Source organism: Aulonocara sp. 'chitande type north' Nkhata Bay, linkage group LG2 (assembly GCF_057382095.1).
Source record: "Aulonocara sp. 'chitande type north' Nkhata Bay isolate Kocher_YH1m ecotype deep benthic linkage group LG2, A_spYH_male_GT1.1, whole genome shotgun sequence".
Taxonomy (NCBI): domain Eukaryota; kingdom Metazoa; phylum Chordata; class Actinopteri; order Cichliformes; family Cichlidae; genus Aulonocara; species Aulonocara sp. 'chitande type north' Nkhata Bay.
Window position 1 is genome coordinate 12,704,421 of NC_141345.1, and position 25,988 is coordinate 12,730,408.

The 25,988-nt window shown below is 43.7% G+C and overlaps 1 long non-coding RNA gene across 1 annotated transcript; it reads right to left on the bottom strand.

The window, feature by feature from the left end:
- Positions 1-9,581: 9,581 nt before the first annotated feature.
- LOC147337472 (uncharacterized) lies at positions 9,582-9,905 on the bottom strand. Its single transcript, XR_015124799.1, has 2 exons — positions 9,828-9,905; positions 9,582-9,747 (listed from the first exon to the last, which is right to left on the bottom strand). It is a non-coding gene; the product is annotated as an uncharacterized LOC147337472 (long non-coding RNA).
- Between the last annotated feature and the right edge of the window lie 16,083 nt (positions 9,906-25,988).

Sequence of the window (25,988 nt, forward strand, 5' to 3'; positions counted from 1 at the left end):
GAGTAGCAAATAAATAAATGTTTTGCATGTATCATCCATGATGCAGTAAATGTAAAAGGATAGTGGTGTTTAGTGGAGGCAGGCCTTCCCTCATAACAAATAACAATACATGAATGGAACCACAAAGAAGAATGGTAACAATGGCCTGAATCAATTCTGTTATTCATCACAATGGAGTTTACGTCCACTCAGATCCACAATGCCATTATTACAGCTGAGAGGGAAGGAAGCAGCAGGGAGATTGTGGAAGCATGAATGTTGCTCAGTATTTATTTTCATTTTGTGTTGAGCTCCAGTTGAATTCAAGGTCTTTCACCATTGATCTGTTGGTTTTTCTTTTTCTCCCTCCCATTTTTCTTCTGTACTTCCCCAACATTATTATGCTCAGGCTAACATCTTCTGTACTTCACAAACTGCCAGCATTTGATATGTATTAAAGTAACAGACTGTCCTGGAAGAATAATGTAAGTGAACCAGAGGTTATTTGTGCTTATTACAACCCTGTATGACCTCTGGGTCTGAAAAGTGAACCAAATAGAAAAGTGCCTTATAACTGTATAGCAAAGGTTAGGGTTTTTGTCATGCTTTAATGCACACTAAAATTCTATTTCAGTTTTCTTGACATGAACCTAATCCTTCCAATCTTTGTCTATATCCACAAAAATACAAATCATTTCTCTCAAAATTGGTATTTTAGTATTTTAAAATGGGTTTCAGCAGGGCAAATCACAAAAGCCTGCACTTTGCAGAAAGTTCAGAGAGAGAACTCCCTTGGTGGAGGTTTTTTCCTGGCTGACTATCTCAGAATCAGTATGTCTTTACTGTCATTGTCACAGGTACAACGAAATTAAAAGTGGTCCCCAATCAGTGCATCATCAGTTCAAACAGGGAGTGGCCAGGGTGTGAGGTATCGTTTATAATGTTTTGAGCTTTTTTAAGACAGCAGGTATTGTGTTGATCTTCCAGCGTGGGGAGGGGGCAGCTACTGATCCTTTGGGTGGTGTTAATGATCCCTTGGAGTGCTTTACTCTGAGCCACTGTGCAGCTACTGTACCAGATGCATATGCAATAGGTTATTACACTCTTGATGGTGGCTCTGTAGAAGGACACCAGTAGTCTCTGTGTGATGTTATTCCTCCTGAGAATTCTCAAGAAGTACAGTCTCTGTTGGGCCTTTTTCAGCAGCTCGGAGGTGTTCGCACTCCATGAAAAGTTCCTCTATGTTGACTCCCAGGAAGCGAAAGTTTGCCACCCTTTCTACACTGTTCCCATTAATGATTAGTGGTGGGATCTCTGCTTTTTTCCTTCTGAAGTCTATTATGAGTTCTTTGGTCTTTGAATTATTGAGGAGGAGGTTATTGGCCTTATGCTCCACCTTGTCTCTATAAGCAGACTTGTCACCCCTGGAGATGAGCCCCACCACGGTAGTGTCATCTGCAAACTTCACAAAGATGTTGCTCTGGTGGAGAGGAGTGCAGTCGTGTGTGTAGAGAGAGTACAGCAGTGGACTGAGCACACAGCCCTGGGGTGAGCCAGTGCTGAAGCTCAGAGCTGAGAATGTGCAATGGCCAATTCTCACTCTCTGTCTACGGCCTGAGAGGAAGCTGTTGATCCACATGCAGGTGCTGTATGGAAGCCCCAGGTCTTGTAGCTTTACCACCAGTTTGTGTGGAAGGATGGTGTTAAAAGCTGAGCAGTAATCCCCGAAAAGCATCCGCACATAGCTCCCAAGCCCCTCCAGGTGTGTTACGGCAGCATGGAGTGCTGTGGCTACAGCGTCTTCCGTGGACCGGTTTGCTCTGTAGGCAAACTGGTGTGGTTAACGCCTGTATTTTATACTCAATTCCAATTTTATCTTTCTATATATATCTTCTTGTACTTAAAACCTGTGTGTTTTTAGCAAGTTTGATTCAATTCAATTCAATTTTATTTATATAGCGCAATATCACAACAAAAGTCGCCTCAAGGCGCTTCATAGATACAGAGAAAAACCCAACAATCATATGACCCCCTATGAGCAAGCACTTTGGCGACAGTGGGAAGGAAAAACTCTCTTTTAACAGGAAGAAACCTCCGGCAGAACCAGGCTAAGGGAGGGGCGGCCATCTGCTGGGACCGGTTGGGGTGAGAGAAGGAAGACAGGATAAAAGACATGCTGTGGAAGAGAGACAGAGGTTAATAACAGATATGATTCAATGCAGAGAGGTCTATTAATACATAGTGAGTGAGAAAGGTGACTGGAAAGGAAAAACTCAATGCATCATGGGAATCCCCCGGCAGCCTACGTCTATTGCAGCATAACTAAGGGAGGATTCAGGGTCGCCTGGTCCAGCCCTAACTATATACTTTAGCAAAAAGGAAAGTTTTAAGCCTAATCTTAAAAGTAGAGATAGTGTCTGTCTCCCGAATCCAAACTGGAAGCTGGTTCCACAGAACAGGGGCCTGAAAACTGAAGGCTCTCCCTCCCATTCTACTTTTAAATACTCTAGGAACAACAAGTAGGCCTGCAGAGTGAGAGCGAAGTGCTCTAATAAGGTGATATGGTACTACAAGGTCATTAAGATAAGATGGGGCCTGATTATTTAAGACCTTGTATGTGAGGATTTGATATTCACTTTTATTCTTGTGTAGCTAGTGCCATTGACCTGTTAGCATATTCATTACTTTGTTAATGGTCTTATATTATTCATGTTTTAACCTGCTGTTTTATTGTGAAGCACTTTGGTATACCATTGGTTTTTAAATGTGCTATATAAATAAAGTTGTATTGTATTGTGGATCCAGGCTGCAAGACAGGGCTGCTGTGATGTGTCTGTGGACCAGCTTCTCAAAGCATTTCATTACCACTGGGGTGAGTGCCACTGGTCTGTAGTCATTCAGGCTGGTTATGTGGGGCTTCTTAGGCAAGGGGACTATGGTGGAGGACTTCAGGCAGAGTGGGACAGTCACCTATGCGAGGGATTTGTTGAAGATCCTGGTGAAGATCCCAGCCAGCTGTTCTGCACAATCCCTCAATAGTCGACCTGGCACACCATCAGGACCCGCCGCCTTCCTCAGGTTAACGGCCTGCAGAGTGCGCCTCACCTTGTGTTCTCCCACGGTGAGGGTGGTGCTGCTGTGGGCCGCATGTTGCTGCTGTATGTCCGGTACCATGGCCTCAAAGTGGGCAAAGAAGATATTCAGCTCCTCCGCCAGCGCCAGGTCACCTTCCGCAGCTCCGAGGTTGATCTTATACTTTGTTAGATGCTGAATGCCCTGCCACACCTGCCGGCTGTTGTTACTCTCCAGATGGTCCTCAATCCTCCTCCTATAGCCCCCCTTCACCTCTATGATGCATCTCTTCAGGTTGGATCTGGCTGCAGTGTAGTGGTCTATGTTGCCAGACCTGAACATGATGTTCATTGCCATTCAACTCCCTCTGTATCCATTGCTACTGTAGCCACCTGCCCTATCAGCCACACTGCTGTTAGATTCTGCATCCGTAACTTATGTGACATACAACAGCCAGCAGGTACTGGCCACAGCAGCACTTCCACCTCCTGCTCTCAGGGCACTGTGTTACAGTGTCCCATTAGTGCTGACAGCAGGGCCATTGCATGCCCCATAAACTTTGTATGGCTTCACCTTTTTTTCTTTTTCTTTTTTTTTTGGCTCGACCTCACTCAGTCGTGCTCACTCATAACAACACATCAAGTGGATGTATGGCCACCTGCAGACACCAGAGAAAGACATTACTTTTTGTGTGTGTGAGTGTGACTAAAAAAGAACAGCCTCTCACCTCATGACCAAAAAAAGGAAGTAAATCATCTCCTCGTGGCTGTGGTTTTCATGCCACAGCTTTTCCATGTTCCCATCACTTCACAGTTCATTACAGTGACCTTCCCATAACCTAAAACTGACCTTAAGGCTAGCTTTAAAATGATTAATATAATGGGGATTTTTTTTTTATCTCCAGTGTGGCTGTTAAAGTGATTTATGTGCTTGCCATGTCAATAATACAAGTATACACACACATTTGCTGACTGATTTAGATGTTCTCAACTGTTACCTGATAACTGTGTATTTTATTTTCCATCTGTTTTTTTGTCTGTGGAGCACTGAGCTTATATTACATTTATACACAAAAACTGTGCTTTGCGTGGTGTATAATAAAATATACTGATTATCTTTTATTTTCCATATTTTCTTTCTATTTGTTTGATTTGCTCGTTTTTGTCCCTTCACTTAGATATCCCCATTGTTTTCCATTAGTCTCTAAAATGTTTTTTCTCCTCTCACCATTCTCTCTGCATTTATCTGACTGTGGCTGCTCTGCCTATTTGTCAGAATCTAGCTGCCCTGGCAAACACCAGCATCTGAATAGATTAAGATAGAAAGGGCACTTCCATTTATCTTACATTTGCTGAATAACATTTTTCCCTGGTCTACCTTATGTAGATGTGACAGACCCTTATATATTGTTTTATGGTTAGAGACCAACTTTAGCTAGAATTCCTAATTGTTAATTGCTCAGAGTCTAGGTCCTAATGTTTAAACAGCTTATTAAACCAAACTGAGTGGTTTTATTTCCTAAACCAAAGATAGTTTTGGTGTCTTAAGCAGTGGTATAAATTTTAGGGGGTGTAAAATTGGGTCTGACGGTCAGTACTAGGACTTTGGAAGAGCAGACACTGAAAGTAAAAGAAAGCATTGTTCAGCCCACATTCAGTCAGCCAACTCCGCTTGTCAATCAGAGTATTGTGGATAATTTCATAACTGATTCATTATCCTGTAACCCCTTATTCCCACACTACAATATGTTAATGTACAAAATTCAGCTATGACTGTGGTTACAGCGATCAGAAGCTGCCACAGTACATCGCCCCATTACCAGGAGGCAACTTGGAATCTTGTTCAAGGACACTTCAGCAGAGCAGGTAGCTGCCAAACCATCACCTTCCTGCCACGCTCTACCCAGACTCTTGGCAAGGACTTCTGCATACATACAACAGTGCTTATTTGTAACACAACATCAGTGATGCTTTATATTCTAGATGGGGAAGTTCCCCTTTTATCTGTTCTAATTCTGAGCCAGCTGTCATCTAACAGCCCGGCTGTGTTGTGGGACAGAGGCTATCAGAGGATATTATCTGGGAGGATATCACAGTTTTATGACCCATCTTTGCAGTTAAAAAGGCAGCTCGAAACAGACTGGTATTTTCACGGTCACAATTAACTGTGGTGAGGGGTCTGACAGGAGAAATATAATACAAAGCAATAAATATAAACCCTGGAGCAAATACTTTGAACACCGAGCGCTGTTTGAACACCAAATGTTAAGAAAAACTTTAGCTTGAACACAAGTTGTGATTTTAATATTAAAATACTGCCTGCTTCACCCTCTACTCTCTCTTTGTAATTCTGTGCATTTAATGTAATGTGTACCTTCTGCCAAAGACTGTCTGCAAATGGCAATGACTGCAAATTGGTTTGGCTAAATTTAAAAAGTAGAGACACATTTGAGTTGCAGGTGGGAGACATTTTATTCTAAACACAGAGTCTCTGTGGCTTTCAAACCCCAAAACACGCTGCGCCAAAAATTGGTCCATCCCAAGGATCGGGTCACCCGACACAAACAGAGAAATATACAGGGAGTGCAGAATTATTAGGCAAGTTGTATTTTTGAGGAATAATTTTATTATTGAACAACAACCATGTTCTCAATGAACCCAAAAATCTCATTAATATCAAAGCTGAATGTTTTTGGAAGTAGTTTTTAGTTTGTTTTTAGTTTTAGCTATTTTAGGGGGATATCTGTGTGTGCAGGTGACTATTACTGTGCATAATTATTAGACAACTTAACAAAAAACAAATATATACCCATTTCAATTATTCATTTTTACAAGTGAAACCAATATAACATCTCCACATTCACAAATATACATTTCTGACATTCAAAAACAAAACAAAAACAAATCAGCGACCAATATAGCCACCTTTCTTTGCAAGGACACTCAAAAGCCTGCCATCCATGGATTCTGTCAGTGTTTTGATCTGTTCACCATCAACATTGCGTGCAGCAGCAACCACAGCCTCCCAGACACTGTTCTTCAGAGAGGTGTACTGTTTTCTCTCCTTGTAAATCTCACATTTGATGATGGACCACAGGTTCTCAATGGGGTTCAGATCAGGTGAACAAGGTGGCCATGTCATTAGTTTTTCTTCTTTTATACCCTTTCTTGCCAGACACGCTGTGGAGTACTTGGACGCGTGTGATGGAGCATTGTCCTGCATGAAAATCATGTTTTTCTTGAAGGATGCAGACTTCTTCCTGTACCACTGCTTGAAGAAGGTGTCTTCCAGAAACTGGCAGTAGGACTGGGAGTTGAGCTTGACTCCATCCTCAACCCGAAAAGGCCCCACAAGCTCATCTTTGATGATACCAGCCTAAACCAGTACTCCACCTCCACCTTGCTGGTGTCTGAGTCGGACTGGAGCTCTCTGCCCTTTACCAACACAGCCACGGGCCCATCCATCTGGCCCATCAAGACGCACTCTCATTTCATCAGTCCATAAAACCTTAGAAAAATCAGTCTTGAGATATTTCTTGTCCCAGTCTTGACGTTTCAGCTTGTGTGTCTTATTCAGTGGTGGTCATCTTTCAGCCTTTCTTACCTTGGCCATGTCTCTGAGTATTGCACACCTTGTGCTTTTGGGCACTCCAGTGATGTTGCAGCTCTGAAATATGGCCAAACTGGTGGCAAGTGGCATCTTGGCAGCTGCACGCTTTACTTTTCTCAGTTCATGGGCAGTTATTTTGCACCTTGGTTTTTCCACACGCTTCTTGCAACCCTGGTGACTATTTTGAATGAAACGCTTGATTGTTCGATGATCACGCTTCAGAAGCTTTGCAATTTTGAGACTGCTGCATCCCTCTGCAAGATATCTCACTATTTTTGACTTTTCTGAGCCTGTCAAGTCCTTCTTTTGACCCATTTTGCCAAAGGAAAGGAAGTTGTCTAATAATTATGCACACCTGATATAGGGTGTTGATGTCATTAGACCACACCCCTTCTCATTACAGAGATGCACATCACCTAATATGCTTAATTGGTAGTAGGCTTTCGAGCCTATAAAGCTTGGAGTAAGACAACATGCATGAAGAGGATGATGTGGACAAAATACTCATTTGCCTAATAATTCTGCACTCCCTGTAGTGTACGCTGTTAAGTGCCAGGAGGATTGCGATGATTTATATGCGGATGTGGACAAAGTGTGACAAGGACTTTCTCTTCCATATTTTGTCACATCACACCAAATGTGAAAGATGTTTAATTAGGGGATTAAGAGTCTGCATTTGCAGAATTGCCTGTATGTCAGAGTAGAATCACTGGAAGATAATAATACTAGAGTATCATTAGTTGTTAGCTGCTATCTGGATATCCTCATCTAAATCAATGAGAACATCTAAATCAGTCAGCCATTACTACCCCTGAAAAGGTGGTAATGGCTTAGGTCAATAGACAAGTCAGTGAGTTCCCACATTATAACTGTACCAAGACCATGGCTACTTTTGATCCGAGCTAGTGCTGAGTTTGTTCTTATCTTTGGTGGAGAGAGGTTGGAGGAAGGATGAGCACAACTGGATCTAAAGATGCACTTATCCCCGAGATCTGTGTTGATGATAATCACCGAACAGGAAAGCAGCTGGGCTTTCATTGGAAGTTTAATGTAAACCAAAATCTTTCTGAATTAAACATCTAACAGGGCAAAACATGAGCAGATGAAAAACCAAAAATTGCGAAATCAATTCACAGGTTGGACTGTGATTCCCCTTTTAGCGTACCAAATGAAATTTTCAATTGTGAGGCTCTTAGATCTAATCTTCTGGACTGCTGACATTTAATCATATGATCAACCTACACCCTATCTACATTATTACATTTTCTTTGTTATTCTTAACATAAAGAACTCACATTCACATCACATTAAAACATTCAGTCACACATGGATTTGATTCACTTTATGTAGTTCTACCACAGGCCTTCAAGCTGGCTGTAGTTCAAATTCAAATTCAAATTTTATTTGTCACACACACACAACCATACACAGTATGACATGGGGGTGAAATGCTTGTAGCTGTACAATGCCCGACCATTAAATGACAGAAGAAAAGTTTTACAATATTTACAATTTACAATTTACTACAAAAATTTGTTTGTTGTTTTAATTGCTGCGGCGTCGAAGCGAGCATAAAACGTGTTCAGCTCATCAGCCAGTTAAACCTTTACTCAAAAAGCCATCTCTAGACCCAGCAGTCTTAGCTAATTATAGGCCAATCTCCAACCTTCCTTTCATATCAAAAATCCTTGAAAGAGTAGTTGTCAAACAGTTAACAGATCATCTGCAGAGGAATGGTTTATTTGAAGAGTTTCAGTCAGGTTTCAGAGTTCATCACAACACAGAAACAGCTTTAGTGAAGGTTAAAAATGATCTTCTTATGGCCTCTGACAGTGGACTCATCTCTGTACTTGTCCTGCTAGACCTTAGTGCAGCATTCGATACTGTTGACCATAATATCCTATTAGAGCGATTAGAACATGCTGTAGGTATTACAGGTACTGCACTGCAGTGGTTTGTATCATATCTATCTAATAGATTCCAATTTGTACATGTAAATGGAGAGTCCTCTTCACACACTGAGGTTAATTATGGAGTTCCACAGGGTTCAGTGCTAGGACCAATTCTGTTTACATTATACATGCTTCCCTTAGGCAGCATCATTAGAAGACATAGCATACATTTTCACTGCTATGCAGATGACACCCAGCTCTATCTGTCCATGAAGCCAGATAACACACACCAATTAGTTAAACTGCAGGAATGTCTTAAAGACATAAAGACCTGGATGGCCGCTAACTTTTTGCTTCTTAATTCAGATAAAACTGAGGTTATTGTACTCGGCCCTGAAAATCTTAGAAATATGGTATCTAACCAGATTCTTATCCTGGATGGCATCACCTTGGCCTCCAGTAACGCTGTGACGAACCTTGGAGTCATTTTTGACCAGGATATGTCCTTCAACGCACATATTAAACAAATATGTAAGACTGCGTTCTTTCATTTGCGCAACATCTCTAAAATTAGAAATATCCTGTCTCAGAGTGACGCTGAAAAACTAGTTCATGCTTTTATTACTTCCAGGCTGGACTACTGTAATTCATTATTATCAGGATGTCCAAAAAACTCACTGAAAAGCCTTCAGCTAATCCAAAATGCTGCAGCAAGAGTACTGACAGGGACTAGAAAGAGAGAGCATATTTCTCCTGTTTTGGCTTCCCTTCATTGGCTTCCTGTTAACCCTTTAAGACCTACCATAGAACCAAGACCGCCAGAGCTTATAGTATATTTTTACATGCTGTGGAGCCATTTTTTGGAGGATTTCAAGTTGCTATACATCAATACAACCATTATAGCCCAAATTTTAATAATATGTCTGCATTAAGTGCATAGTAATTACATAAATTGCAAAAAAGTGTCACGGGGCCGAGTGGCCTGTACTGAACAGGACTCAGGTGCAGAAACCCAGAGCAGAGACAGCAGATGATGTAATAATTTATTAGGTTTAAGTGCAAAAAAGAAAACGTAGCAAAGACAAAAAAAAAACAATAAGACGTGGAGTTTGACGAGGCGTGGCCTGGGGAACGTGGCTAGGGCGAGGGAATGAGGCCTGAGATGCGGAGTGGAGCTGAGCAGGGAACAGTCACACTGAAGAGAGAAGATAGAGGAGTTAGGGAGGTAGTGGAGGCAGCTCTGAAGTGGCCAGTTGTAAGAGTAGCAATTCTTACTTGCAGTAGGGGACATGGAGTGTTGAGAGGGGGGTGATGAGAATCCAGGGGAGGCTGAGTGGCGTGGAAAGGCTGGCCTGAGATCCAGGGCTTCAGATGGAGTGTGATGGCAGGAGGGCAGGCAGGTGAGGCACAGAGAGATTTTCAGAATGATTGCTTGGTATCCTGAGTCCGGAGGTGGAGCGTGAGCCAAGGTGAATAGAGCAAATGTGTTGATGACAAACTGGCAGTGAATGAACATCAACGTGTGGTTTAAATCCCTCTGTCTTGATTGCCTGCAATAGGCTCCAGGTGTGCAGGAGCTGGAGTTGGCCCTGCCCAGGGGCGGATCCCAGGTCAGTTCAGGAGCCTTATGGAAATTCCAGCCACCCACCGCAGACAATGACAGTACCCCCCCCCCCCTCAAGGGATGCCTCCCGGCGGCCGATCGGTCCCCAGCCTGCGACGCGACCTGAAAAATCTAGAGACGAGAGCAGGGTCAAGGATAAACGAGCGAGGAACCCAGGCACGTTCCTCAGGCCCATACCCCTCCCAGTCCACCAAAAACTGGCGACCCCTACCACGGCGGCAGACGTCAACGATCCTCCGAACCGTATAGGCCGGATGACCATCGATGAGCCGGGCGGGCGGAGGGGGGGTCGGAAGGCAGGCACAGCACACTGGACAGCACTGGTCTGACTTGGGAAACATGAAAAACTGGGTGAATCCGTAGACTGGGAGGAAGCTCGAGCTTCACAGCAGAGGGCGAGATGACCAAGTGGATGACATACGGCCCAATAAACCGAGGAGCCAGCTTGCGGGAGGAAACCTTAAGGGGAACATCTTTAGCCGACAGCCACACCTTCTGCCCTGGAGTGTACTGAGGAGCTGGAGATCGTAGACGATCTGCATAGCGGCAGTGGCGGGCAGCAGCTTTCTTCAGTGCCTCCTGAGTCCGAGTCCAGACACGGCGGCAGCGCTGGAGATGGTGCTGGATGGAAGGCACAGCCAAATCAGCCTCTTCCTCAGGGAAGAGGGGGAGCTGATAGCCTAGGGACACTTCAAATGGAGAGAGACCAGTGGATGCAGAAACATGTGAATTGTGCGCATACTCTACCCATGGGAGATGTGCTGACCAAGTAGCCGGGTTATGGGAAACCATGCAGCGGAGCATGGACTCTAGTTCTTGGTTGAGCCTCTCAGTCTGTCCATTGGTTTGAGGGTGGTAACCAGAGCTGAGGTTGGCTTGTGCACCTAGGGCAGAGCAGAAAGATTTCCAAACCTGGGATGTAAATTGAGGTCCCCTGTCAGAAGTGACCTCGGCAGGAATCCCGTGGAGTTTGAAGACGTGGTCAACCATCAGTCTTGCAGTTTCCGTGGCAGTGGGTAGTTTCTCCAGGGCAATGAAGTGAGCTGCTTTAGAAAACCTGTCGATCACAGAGAGTATTACTACACACGTCACCACACGCACCACCACACATTTCCTATAATCCTATAATTCCTATAATTTATAATCCTTATCTTTATAATCTCTTCTGCTATTTGCACATTCTTTACTGTAAATTCCTAAGTTAATTTGTAAATTTTTGTAGTAAATTGTAAATATTGTAAAACTTTTCTTCTGTCATTTAATGGTCGGGCATTGTACAGCTACAAGCATTTCACCCCCATGTCATACTGTGTATGGTTGTGTGTGTGTGACAAATAAAATTTGAATTTGAATTTGAATTTGTTTTACCTGCTGACCTAGGCAGTCCAGTGACAAAGTCCAGGGAAATGTGGGACCAAGGACGAGAAGGTACGGCCAGAGGTTGTAGAAGACCGGAGGGTCGCTGATTTCGGGTCTTGTTCCTGGCGCACACGTCACAGGCAGAGACGTATTCCCGCACATCATGTTCCAGAGTTGCCCACCAGAAGTGACGACGTAGTAGTGCGATGGTGCGGCCAATTCCAGGATGGCAGGAAAACCGGGAGGTATGAGCCCACTTAATTACAGCCGAACGGGTTGCTGCGGGAACGAAGCGGCGGCCCGGAGGACCTGTGCCAGGGTCTAGTTCATCCTGTAATGCTCGCTGGATGGATTCCTCTATGTCCCAGGATAAAAACGCTACGCGGCAGGAGGTAGGAAGCACAGGAGCTGGTTCGGTGGGTTCAGCGTCTGGGTCGTAAAGACGAGACAGGGCATCGGGCTTGGTGTTCTTGGAACCTGGACGGAAAGAGATGGCAAACTTGAAGTGATCAAAGAACAGAGACCAATGGGCCTGGCGGGTGTTTAGACGCTTAGCCGTTTTGAGGTAAGTAAGGTTTTTATGATCTGTGAAGATGGTGAATGGGTGTTCAGCTCCTTCCAATAGGTGACGCCACTCTTCCAGGGCTAACTTAATAGCCAGCAACTCTCTGTCTCCTACATCATAGTTGCGTTCAGCTGACGAGAGTCGACGCGAAAAAAAGGCGCATGGATGTAACTTGGCCTTGGGACCTGAATGCTGTGAAAGGACCGCTCCGACGCCAACGTCGGATGAGTCTACCTCCAGAACGAATGGCTTGGAGTGATCTGGGTGACACAATACTGGAGCTAAGGTAAATAGTCGCTTGAGCCTACTTAATGCTGCCTCAGCTTCAGGTGTCCAGATGAACTGTCTTTTGGTGGATGTGAGTGTAGTGAGAGGAGTGGCTACCTGGCTGTAGTTGCGAATAAACCTCCGGTAGAAATTGGCAAAGCCGAGGAAACGTTGTAGGAGCTTGCGTGACGTGGGCGTGGGCCACTCCAGAATCGTGCGGATCTTGGCTGGATCAGTCTTCACCTGCCCTCCTGCGAGTATATAGCCAAGAAAAGTGACAGATTGTGCATGGAACTCACATTTCTCGGCTTTGACGTAAAGTCGGTTTTCCAGGAGGCGTTTGAGGACTGGTGGGACGTGGACATGGTGTTCCTGGGGGGTCTTGGAGAAAATGAGTATGTCATCAAGATAAACAAAGACAAACTGGTTCAGGAAATCACGGAGCACGTCGTTGACCAGGTTCTGAAAGACAGCGGGGGCGTTGGTTAACCCAAACGGCATGACCAAATACTCAAAATGACCTAGGGGCGTATTAAAAGCCGTTTACCATTCGTCCCCCTCCCTAATGCGGACAAGGTGGTAGGCATTGCGGAGATCCAGTTTGGTGAATATGGTGGCTCCATGGAGGGGTTCAAAGGCCGAGCTGATAAGGGGTAAAGGATATTTGTTTTTAATGGTGATGTCATTTAACCCTCTGTAGTCAATGCATGGACGGAGTGATTTATCCTTCTTTTCCACAAAAAAGAAGCCGGCGCCCGCTGGAGAGGAGGATGGGCGGATGATACCTGCAGCTAGTGACTCGTGGATATACTTTTCCATGGACTCTCTTTCTGGTCTGGAGATGTTGAATAGCCGGCTAGAGGGAAGCGGAGCACCAGGTAGAAGGTCGATAGCACAGTCATAAGGTCTGTGAGGTGGCAAAGATGATGCTTTGTCTTTACTGAAAACTTCCTGGAAGTCATGGTACTCAGGTGGGACGAGTGTGAGGTCAACCGGGTCTGTGTCTGAGGTGTTAGTGTCAGGGGTACCTGGCAGTAGGGCAGACGTGAGGCAGTGGACTAGAGAAAAAAGGCTCCAACTAGCAATTTTACTCCCAGACCAGTCTATGTGAGGGTTGTGTTTCTTTAGCCAGGGGTAGCCTAGAATGAGTGGTGAATCAGAAGAAGAGAAAGTGAACAAAGTAATGGCTTCACGGGGGTTTCCAGTGGTGACGAGGGTTACGGGGCCAGCCTGATGGGTTATCTGAGAAAATATTTGATTGTTTAATGCGGTAACAGGGATGGGAGGATTGAGAGTCTTGAGTGGCAACTGAAGGCGTCTAGAGAGAGCTAAATCTATTAAATTTTGCTCTGCTCCAGAATCAACAAGAGCATGGAGAGGGTGAGAAACCTGATTTAGACATAGGGTGACTGGTAGAATTAACCGGGGTTTGGAACTGAAAGAGGATCCGCCCACCTGTATCCCCGAAATTACCGGTGGGCGGAGCCTTTTGGCCGAACCGAACACTGTGCTAACCTATGCTCCACTGAGCCACAGTAAAAACATGCACCCGACCGAAGCCGTTGCTCTCTCTCCTCTGGTGTGAGACGAGAGCGGCCGATTTGCATAGGCTCCGGAGCGGCGTCCGTTTCTATGGAAACGGGAGCGGATGTGGACACCGGACGTGATGGCGCAGGAAGTGAAAACTCCTCCGCCATCAGGCGCGGGTTTACGATGTTTCTGATTCTTTTCGGCCTCCCTTTCCCTCAGACGATTATCTATCCTAAGGGAAAGGGAGACCAGGTCTTCAAAAGACTTGGGCTCATCGCGGGAAGCGAGCTGGTCTTTGAGCTCATCGTTTAAGGCGCGACGGAACACTCCCCGAAGGGCATGATCGGGCCAATTGGCCTCAGCGGCTGCGGTACGGAAGTCAATAATGAACTCTGCGACACTCCGGCTCCCCTGCTGTAACCCAAGCAACCTTTCATCAGAACTGCCCTCAGATTCTGGATGAGTAAAGGTCCTTTTAAACTCACACAGAAAATCATCATACAAGCAGGTTGGGAGCGAATGAGCCAACAGGTAAGCCTCAGCCCATAACAGTGCCTTGCCCTGAAGCTTAGCCACCAGATATGCTACCCGAGCTGAATCGCTAGCAAAAGAACGGGGAGAATGCGTGAACGCGAGAGAACATTTTAGTAGAAAGGCAGTACAGCGACCCTGCTCCCCGGAGTACGGCTCGGGTTCTGGGAATGCAGCATCGCGAAAAACTGAGCCTGAAGGGGTTGGAGCTGGGGAAGACTGGGGAGGTTCTGCCACGGGTGCAGGAGACGCAGAGGACGGGCATGGAGTAGAGGAAAGAGCTGACTGAATTTCCTGCAGGGAAGCTAAGATCGTAGCCTGAGTCTCGCCTATGGCTTGGCACCGGGTGTCGAGGGCCTGCAACGCTTGCTCATGAGCCCCTAAAATGGCTCCCTGCTTGGAGACTGCTGCACGTACTGGGTCTGCTGAGTCCATTTTCTGGCCAGTTCGTACTGTCACGGGGCCGCGTGGCCTGTACTGAACAGGACTCAGGTGCAGAAACCCAGAGCAGAGACAGCAGATGATGTAACAATTTATTAGGTTTAAGTGCAAAAAAGAAAATGTAGCAAAGACAAAAAAAAAAACAATAAGACGTGGAGTTTGACGAGGCGTGGCCTGGGGAACGTGGCTAGGGCGAGGGAATGAGGCCTGAGATGCGGAGTGGAGCTGAGCAGGGAACAGTCACACTGAAGAGAGAAGATAGAGGAGTTAGGGAGGTAGTGGAGGCAGCTCTGAAGTGGCCAGTTGTAAGAGTAGCAATTCTTACTTGCAGTAGGGGACATGGAGTGTTGAGAGGGGGGTGATGAGAATCCAGGGGAGGCTGAGTGGCGTGGAAAGGCTGGCCTGAGATCCAGGGCTTCAGATGGAGTGTGATGGCAGGAGGGCAGGCAGGTGAGGCACAGAGAGATTTTCAGAATGATTGCTTGGTATCCTGAGTCCGGAGGTGGAGCGTGAGCCAAGGTGAATAGAGCAAATGTGTTGATGACAAACTGGCAGTGAATGAACATCAACGTGTGGTTTAAATCCCTCTGTCTTGATTGCCTGCAATAGGCTCCAGGTGTGCAGGAGCTGGAGTTGGCCCTGCCCAGGGGCGGATCCCAGGTCAGTTCAGGAGCCTTATGGAAATTCCAGGCCACCCACCGCAGACCATGACAAAAAGTGCAATAAACTACAAAAAAATTGAAAATCGTTTTTGATTTTTTAACATATATTTCTAGTTAGAGAAATTTAAGAGGCTTATCCCTCAAAACTGTAAATACAAAAAAGTTGCACAAACTAGTTTCCCACCAAAGGAAATTTATTTTAAGTGTCTTCATAGTTTTAATTTTGAGATACACCAATTTTCATATACTGCAGGAAAAACGAAAAAATATATTATAGTGCAAATTTGCAAAATAACAGCATATGCATCAAAATAAAATATTTCCAGCAGTGCAATATGAGTCCTCAGCATCCCAGAAACGACACAGAAAGTCATAAAGTCAAACATAACTTTTAAAAACACAAGTATAGGCTCATAAGACCACAATGCTAAAAAACTACATTTCCGCAAAATGATGTCACTTCCGGTTTCGGGCAGGTCATGCGGTCATGTGATAGTTCACGCTGATGGACGTAGGAGGTGTTACAAACAGCTGATCGGATCGGCAAAGCGTGTTTCTGGAATATTATGTTTTTGTTGCTGCAAGTGCTTTTTATGCAGTTTTTGCAAAGCTATATGTGGAAGGAAACTGTGACTTAGGACAAGCTGATGGCATAAGATGTAAGTACAACTCCTCCGGTTTCATATGCAAAAAAAATTATTGCGCTAGCTTAGGTGGTTGCAGTGCTACCGGGATTTAAAAATAGTTACGCAAAATGGAGCGTGTCCGCTCCGACCGGCTTTAAAGGGTTAAATCCAGAATTGAATTCAAAATCCTGCTCCTCACATATAAGGTCTTAAATAATCAGGCCCCATCTTATCTTAATGACCTTGTAGTACCATATCACCTTATTAGAGCACTTCGCTCTCGCTCTGCAGGCCTACTTGTTGTTCCTAGAGTATTTAAAAGTAGAATGGGAGGGAGAGCCTTCAGTTTTCAGGCCCCTGTTCTGTGGAACCAGCTTCCAGTTTGGATTCGGGAGACAGACACTATCTCTACTTTTAAGATTAGGCTTAAAACTTTCCTTTTTGCTAAAGTATATAGTTAGGGCTGGACCAGGCGACCCTGAATCCTCCCTTAGTTATGCTGCAATAGACGTAGGCTGCCGGGGGATTCCCATGATGCATTGAGTTTTTCCTTTCCAGTCACCTTTCTCACTCACTATGTATTAATAGACCTCTCTGCATTGAATCATATCTGTTATTAACCTCTGTCTCTCTTCCACAGCATGTCTTTTATCCTGTCTTCCTTCTCTCACCCCAACCGGTCCCAGCAGATGGCCGCCCCTCCCTTAGCCTGGTTCTGCCGGAGGTTTCTTCCTGTTAAAAGGGAGTTTTTCCTTCCCACTGTTGCCAAAGTGCTTGCTCATAGGGGGTCATATGATTGTTGGGTTTTTCTCTGTATCTATGAAGCGCCTTGAGGCGACTTTTGTTGTGATATTGCGCTATATAAATAAAATTGAATTGAATTGAATAAGCATTAATCCCTTTTCAGTTCAAATACAGGGGAATGTGTTCTTTTACTTTTTACAACTGTGTTTGTAAGTTACCATCTATTTATTTGGCAACCTTTCTGATAATGAGTGCCATCTAAAATTTCCTCAGACGTCAATGTGCCATATGATTGCATTAGCAATAAATTTAATAACGCTCTATATTAACAGTTACACACTATATAGAACAACTTCCCAGAATTATATTTTTTCGCAGATGTTGGCAGCTATCAGCGCATAGTTATCAACTATTTTATAACAAAAAAAGGACACTTTTTATCCATAACAAGAACTCCATAACAGCAAATGAACTGTACAACAGAAAATGCAAATGCTATTTAAGGTCTCCTCACAACAATGATAAGAAAAAGAAACTGGGCCAATATAGTGTGTACGAACGTGATAATTATGTATATTGTAATAACGTGATATTATGTTGTTCAAACGTGAAAAGTATCTTGTTAGAACAATAAACTTTTCATGTTATAATGTGATATTCTTTTGCCTGGGTGGCAGCTCTACGCTTCCGTATTATTATTAGGAAACAGAGAAAAACTCCCTTTTAGGACCGATCACATTCACTCACATAAGGCTGAATGTTAAGGTCTTTTAACCTCTGTTAGCCGTGATGTAAAGGCGGGGTCACGACACGGCTATTGAAATGCAGCTGAAAATCTTAGGCACTTTGTTTTATGAGTCTTCCTTGACTACATCATTTTTTTTGTTCAGTTTCCATGAGCTTCTATAAGGATATATACTATTGGCAGGATATAGCTAATTAGCCACTCACTGGTGCCTTGAAGGCTCTGCCGTTTCCTTCAGAGGCAACAAGAAAAGCTTTATGTAGAAACACCACAAACCACTCTGGCGTTATCATCTGCATTACTTTTGTCTGCAAAAGGCTACACAGAGACACAAAATATAGCTAACTGTGCTCTCAGCGAGACAGAGTTTGATTTATTTTGGATGGAATACCACTTTGGGTCTCATGTTGCAGCATCTGCCCTGTGATTAAATGCCGGCTGTCTAGGAAATTTCCTCTCTCAGCTTGGTATCCATATATCTGTCTGTCTGCTGACTCTCAGTTTGTTTCTTTCTGTCTCATTCCCCGCCTGTCTACCTGTCTCAGTTAGTCTCGAGAGGCCTGAAGAAGATGTTCTTAAAGACAGGGTGACAACACACAGACATGGTGCACATCAGTCAATGCCAGGCACCCACATACACTGTGACATGCTCAACAATCAGTATATGAATAATCCTTCAGGGGCAAATTAACACTTTTAAATGATTTCTTGTCGCTAAGTATGTGACATGAGTAGAAATCTTCTTTACTTCAGCTCTGCTATTCTATCAAAGAAAGGCTGACAACACCCATTAAATCTGTTTGTTTACTAAAAGAGGCTCTTCTATGATTTACCATCTTTCATTCTTTTCTTCCCTTCAGTAAAGTATTACATACTGAATATCAGTCACATTTTCAGTTGGAGTATGAGTGAGAATGAGTTTTAAGGTATGGTTAAAACTAAGACTTTAGTTTTAGATATCATAAAATGTTGACTTTGCTATTGTTGAGAATAGATTCCTTAATATACATCAGAGTTAAAGAGAATATAGTTTGGGATTGATTGTAATATTACAATACGGCTGTTAATGGGTGTAAGAAGGCCTGGAATGGGAACAAAGAACTGGGGTGCAGGGCAGGAGGACAATCAACCCCCACCCCCAGGCCAGGAAGCAAGAGTTACTGAGAGTGAGGGGCAGACAAAGGGCAAACGGACACTACCTTAAAAGGAGATGGGTGTCAGGGTGTCAGCACCCTTGGCCACTGTACTAGTGTATTTCCAATGTGGGGGTGTTTACTGTAGGGTCGAGGAGACTAGAGGTTATAACTGTAACTGTTGTGTGGAGTTCTTTAGATCAGCCTTTAGCATAGGACTGCATAGGAATGCAGTGTGCTGATCTCCAGATGCATCTGTAAGAATAATGGGTAATAAAAGGATTGTGTAAAACATGGAAACATCTCAGCGTGATCTCTACCAGGACCAAAAGAATCGCAGAGACCAACGTTGTCTCAACACTATGCTGGTAATGTTGGCATGCCAGAGTCAGCCTGGAATGTTTGTAGACTGTAGTATAGCATTACTAAAAATGTGTGCGTGTTGGAGGTTTTGCAGTGACTCATTCTTTTCATGGTTTTTGGTGATGTAAATGCTGAGCTTGACTTTCAGTTTCATTCAGCCCACTCAGTTCTAATTGTCACCTCTAATATTTGCTCATGTCTGCCCTCTGCGATCCAGCCTGTCTTAAATCGGCTCCTGCCTGAGGGTGAAATATTGCAATTCATTGCTTTGGAATTGTACATAGACAGGTGCTAGCTCCTTGGGGGAAAAGTGAGAAAGCTTTACATCTGCAGTTATTGCACGTCAAGTTCTCTTGATTCTGTTATAAAACATTTCTTTTTAATAAATGTTGGATTTTCATAAGTGAGTAAGTGTACCTGTCAATTCAATTTAAATCAATTTTATTTATATAGCGCAATATCACAACAAAAGTCGCCTCAAGGCGCTTCATAGATACAGAGAAAAACCCAACAATCATATGACCCCCTATGAGCAAGCACTTTGGTGACAGTGGGAAGGAAAAACTCCCTTTTAACAGGAAGAAACCTCCGGCAGAACCAGGCTCAGGGAGGGGCGGCCATCTGCTGCGACCGGTTGGGGTGAGAGAAGGAAGACAGGATAAAGACATGCTGTGGAAGAGAGACAGAGGTTAATAACAGATATGATTCAATGCAGAGAGGTCTATTAATACATAGTGAGTGAGAAAGGTGACTGGAAAGGAAAAACTCAATGCATCATGGGAATCCCCCGGCAGCCTACATCTATTGCAGCATAACTAAGGGAGGATTCAGGGTCACCTGGTCCAGCCCTAACTATATGCTTTAGCAAAAAGGAAAGTTTTAAGCCTAATCTTAAAAGTAGAGATAGTGTCTGTCTCCCGAATCCAAACTGGAAGCTGGTTCCACAGAAGAGGGGCCTGAAAACTGAAGGCTCTCCCTCCCATTCTACTTTTAAATACTCTAGGAACAACAAGTAGGCCTGCAGAGCGAGAGCGAAGTGCTCTAATAAGGTGATATGGTACTACAAGGTCATTAAGATAAGATGGGGCCTGATTATTTAAGACCTTGTATGTGAGGAGCAGGATTTTGAATTCAATTCTGGATTTAACAGGAAGCCAATGAAGGGAAGCCAAAACAGGAGAAATATGCTTTCTCTTTCTAGTCCCTGTCAGTACTCTTGCTGCAGCATTTTGGATTAGCTGAAGGCTTTTCAGTGAGGTTTTTGGACATCCTGATAATAATGAATTACAGTAGTCCAGCCTGGAAGTAATAAATGCATGAACTAGTTTTTCAGCATCACTCTGAGACAGGATATTTCTAATTTTAGAGATGTTGCGCAAATGGAAGAAAGCAGTCTTACATATTTGTTTAATATGTGCGTTGAAGGACATGTCCTGGTCAAAAATGACTCCAAGGTTCCTCACCGCGTTACTGGAGGCCAAGGTAATGCCATCCAGAGTAAGAATCTGATTAGATACCATATTTCTAAGATTTTCAGGGCCGAGTACAATAACCTCAGTTTTATCTGAATTAAGAAGCAGAAAGTTAGCGGCCATCCAGGTCTTTATGTCTTTAAGACATTCCTGCAGTTTAACTAATTGGTGTGTGTCATCTGGCTTCATGGACAGATAGAGCTGGGTGTCATCAGCATAGCAGTGAAAATGTATGCTATGTCTTCTAATGATACTGCCTAAGGGAAGCATGTATAATGTAAACAGAATTGGTCCTAGCACTGAACCCTGTGGAACTCCATAATTAACCTCAGTGTGTGAAGAGGACTCTCCATTTACATGCACAAACTGGAGTCTATTAGATAGATATGATACAAACCACTGCAGCGCAGTACCTGTAATACCTACAGCATGTTCTAATCGCTCTAATAGGATATTATGGTCGACAGTATCGAATGCTGAACTAAGGTCTAGCAGGACAAGCACAGAGATGAGTCCACTGTCAGAGGCCATAAGAAGATCATTTGCAACCTTCACTAAAGCTGTTTCTGTGCTGTGCTGAGCTCTGAAACCTGACTGAAACTCTTCAAATAAACCATTCCTCTGCAGATGATCTGTTAGCTGTTTGACAACTACTCTTTCAAGGATTTTTGATATGAAAGGAAGGTTGGAGATTGGCCTATAATTAGCTAAGACTGCTGGGTCTAGAGATGGCTTTTTGAGTAAAGGTTTAACTACAGCCAGCTTGAAGGCCTGTGGTACATAGCCGATCATTAGAGATAGGTTGATCATATTTAAGATAGAAGAATTAATTAATGGCAGGACTTCTTTGAGCAGTTTTGTAGGAATGGGGTCTAAAAGACAGGTTGATGGTTTGGAGGAAGTAATTATTGAAGTTAACTCAGAAAGATCAATTGGAGAAAAAGAGTCTAACTTAACATCAATGGTACTAAGAGTAGCTGTAGATAATATTACATCTGTGGGATGATTATTGGTAATTTTTTCTCTAATGATAAAAATTTTATTTGTGAAGAAGTTCATGAAGTCATTACTAGTTAACTTTAAAGGGATGGTTGGCTCAAAAGAGCTCTGACTTTTTGTCAGCCTGGCTACAGTGCTGAAGAGAAACCTGGGGTTGTTCTTATTTATTTCAATCAGTGACGAATAGTAAGATGTTCTGGCTTTGCGGAGGGCTTTCTTATAAAGCAGCAAACTATTTCTCCAGGCTAAATGATGATCCTCTAGATTTGTGACACGCCATTTCCTCTCCAGATTACGAGTCATCTGCTTTAGGGTACGTGTTTGAGAATTATACCACGGAGTCAGGTACTTCTGATTTGAGGCCTTAGTTTTCACAGGAGCTACAGTATCCAGAGTAGTGAGGAGGTGAAATTATTAACAAGATAATTGACCTCTGTTGGGGTAGTGTTCAGATAGCTGCTCTGCTCTGTGTTGGTACAGGGCATTGGAGATGATAACAGTGGGTGGATTATATTCTTAAACTTAGTTACAGCACTTTCAGAAAGACATCTACTTTGATAAAGTCTACTCTTCACCGCTGTGCAATCAATTATTGTAAAAGTAAATGTTATCAGGAAATGATCAGACAGGAGAGGGTTTTCAGGAAACACTGTTAAATGTTCAGTTTCTATGCCATATGTTAAAACAAGATCTAGAGTGTGATTAAAGTGGTGGGTGGGTTCTTTTACATTTTGAGAGAAGCCAATTGAGTCTAATAACAGGTTAAATGCCATGTTGAGGCTGTCATTTTTAGCATCTACATGGATGTTAAAATCACCCACAATAATTATTTTATCTGAGCTCAGAACTAAATTAGATATAAAGTCTGAGAAATCAGACAGAAACTCTGTGTAAGGCCCAGGTGGACGATAGATGATAACAAGTAAGACTGGTTTCTGAGTTTCACAGCTGGGGTGGACGAGGCTAAGCATCAGGCTTTCAAATGAATTAAAAGTCTGTCTTGGTCTTTCATTAATTAATAGGCTGGTGTGAAAAATTGCTGCCACACCGCCCCCTCGGCCTGTACTTCGAGATTTCTGGTAGTTAGAATGACTCGGGGGTGTTGATTCATTTAAACTAACATAATCATCCTGCTGCAACCAGGTTTCTGTAAGGCAGAGTAAATCAATTTGTTGATCAATTATTAAGTCATGTACTAACAGAGACTTGGAGGAGAGAGACCTGATATTTAATAATCCACATTTCACTGTTTTACTCTTTGGTTCAGATGTGGATACTTTGTAATTGTTTATGTTTAAGTTGTTTGTTGCTGGTTTTTAGTTTGTTTTTTGTCTTTTTGGAAGCTGACACAGTCTCTATGGAGATGGGTTTTTTGGGGGGGTAGCAGGAGGAGAGAAGCTGCAGAGAGGCGTGTAAGACTGCAACTCTGCTTCCTGGTCCCAACTCTGGATAGTCATATTTTGGGGGGTTTAATAAATTTGTCCATATTTCTAGAAATGAGAGCTGCTCCATCCAAAGTGGGATGGATGCCGTCTCTCCTAACAAGACCAGGTTTCCTCCAGAAGGTTTGCCAATTATCTATGAAGCCCACATCGTTTCTGGGACACCACTCAGACAGCCAGCAATTTAAGGAGAACATGCGGCTAAACATGTCACTCCTGGTCTGATTGGGGAGGGGACCAGAGAAAACTACAGAGTCCGACATTGTTTTGGCAAAGTTGCACATCGATTCAATATTGATTTTAGTGACCTCCGATTGGCGTAACCGGGTGTCATTACTGCCGACGTGAATTATGATTTTACTGAATTTACGTTTACCCTTAGCCAGCAGTTTTAAATTTCCTTCAATGTCGCCTGCTCTGGCCCCTGGAAGACAATTGACTATGGTTGCCGGTGTCTCTAGCTTCACATGTCTGAGAACAGAATCGCCAATTACCAGAGTTTGACCCCCGGCGGGTGTGTCGCCGAGTGGGGAAAAATGGTTAGACACATGAACGGGTTGGTGGTGTACCTGGGGCTTCTGTTTAGGACTATGCTTCCTCCTCACCGTGACCCAGCCGCCCTCTTTCCCCAGCTGCTTGGGATCTGCCGGGGAACAGCTAGCGGGGCCTACGCTATCTTCGTCTGCACCAGCTACAGAAGCCTGGCTAGCTACGGGTGAATGAAGGGTGCGAAGCCGAGTCTCCAATTCAGTAATCCTGGCCTCCAGCGCTGCAAATATGCTACATTTGTTACAGATATCATTACTGCTAAAGGAGGCCGAGGAGTAACTAAACATCTGACACAATGAGCAAGAAAGTGCAGGAGGGAGAGGTGAAGTAGCCATGGTGCTAATGAGTCGACTACGAGCTAAGCTAAGCTAGCGAGACAGTACAGAGACAGTGAGTGAATACTGTGCTGTAGACCCTCTTTTACGCCTGATATGAGTCAATTTGACACGCTGGTATCACATGTGACTCTGCTAAAGCCTAGGTCCTATATGGGCAGACTGGTGTCCAGATCTGGACCCAGATGCCATTCTAAACAGAATTTTGATGAACTGTATCTATTTTACTCTACACAACTTTTCTCGTATTTACAGTAGCCTTATCCTGAGGCCTTTTCCTCTATCTTTATGGTACTCAATGTATAAGGAAACAGAAATCTAAGATATAGATGCACAAATCCAAAGAATTTAAACAGAGAGAAAAGGGTCACCCAAGATGGTCACCCTTCCCTGGCCTTCTGCCACAGGTTTCTTCCTGTTAGAAGGTAGTTTTTCTTCTCACTGTCACTAAGTACTGTCTGTGAAAATTAGTAATAAACTTTGCTGAAATACTTTTGAGTTGTCCTTTCTTAGTTTTGAGAGGCAGTTGTTGACTGTAAACAGATATTTATATGACACACTCCTAAGCCTTCTGGAAAGCCTTCCTATAGGGAGTGCAGAATTATTAGGCAAGTTGTATTTTTGAGGAATAATTTTATTATTGAGCAACAACCATGTTCTCAATGAACCCAAAAAACTCATTAATATCAAAGCTGAATGTTTTTGGAAGTAGTTTTTAGTTTGTTTTTAGTTTTAGCTATTTTAGGGGGATATCTGTGTGTGCAGGTGACTATTACTGTGCATAATTATTAGGCAACTTAACAAAAAACAAATATATACCCATTTCAATTATTTATTTTTACCAGTGAAACCAATATAACATCTCCACATTCACAAATATACATTTCTGACATTCAAAAACAAAACAAAAACAAATCAGCGACCAATATAGCCACCTTTCTTTGCAAGGACACTCAAAAGCCTGCCATCCATGGATTCTGTCAGTGTTTTGATCTGTTCACCATCAACATTGCGTGCAGCAGCAACCACAGCCTCCCAGACACTGTTCAGAGAGGTGTACTGTTTTCTCTCCTTGTAAATCTCACATTTGATGATGGACCACAGGTTCTCAATGGGGTTCAGATCAGGTGAACAAGGTGGCCATGTCATTAGTTTTTCTTCTTTTATACCCTTTCTTGCCAGCCACGCTGTGGAGTACTTGGACGCGTGTGATGGAGCATTGTCCTGCATGAAAATCATGTTTTTCTTGAAGGATGCAGACTTCTTCCTGTACCACTGCTTGAAGGTGTCTTCCAGAAACTGGCAGTAGGACTAGGAGTTGAGCTTGACTCCATCCTCAACCCGAAAAGGCCCCACAAGCTCATCTTTGATGATACCAGCCCAAACCAGTACTCCACCTCCACCTTGCTGGCGTCTGAGTCGGACTGGAGCTCTCTGCCCTTTACCAATCCAGCCACGGGCCCATCCATCTGGCCCATCAAGACTCACTCTCATTTCATCAGTCCATAAAACCTTAGAAAAACCAGTCTTGAGATATTTCTTGGCCCAGTCTTGACGTTTCAGCTTGTGTGTCTTGTTCAGTGGTGGTCGTCTTTCAGCCTTTCTTACCTTGGCCATGTCTCTGAGTATTGCACACCTTGTGCTTTTGGGCACTCCAGTGATGTTGCAGCTCTGAAATATGGCCAAACTGGTGGCAAGTGGCATCTTGGCAGCTGCACGCTTTACTTTTCTCAGTTCATGGGCAGTTATTTTGCGCCTTGGTTTTTCCACACGCTTCTTGCGACCCTGTTGACTATTTTGAATGAAATGCTTGATTGTTCGATGATCACGCTTCAGAAGCTTTGCTTTGAGACTGCTGCATCCCTCTGCAAGATATCTCACTATTTTTGACTTTTCTGAGCCTGTCAAGTCCTTCTTTTGACCCATTTTGCCAAAGGAAAGGACGTTGCCTAATAATTATGCACACCTGATATAGGGTGTTGATGTCATTAGACCACAGCCCTTCTCATTACAGAGATGCACATCACCTAATATGCTTAACTGGTAGTA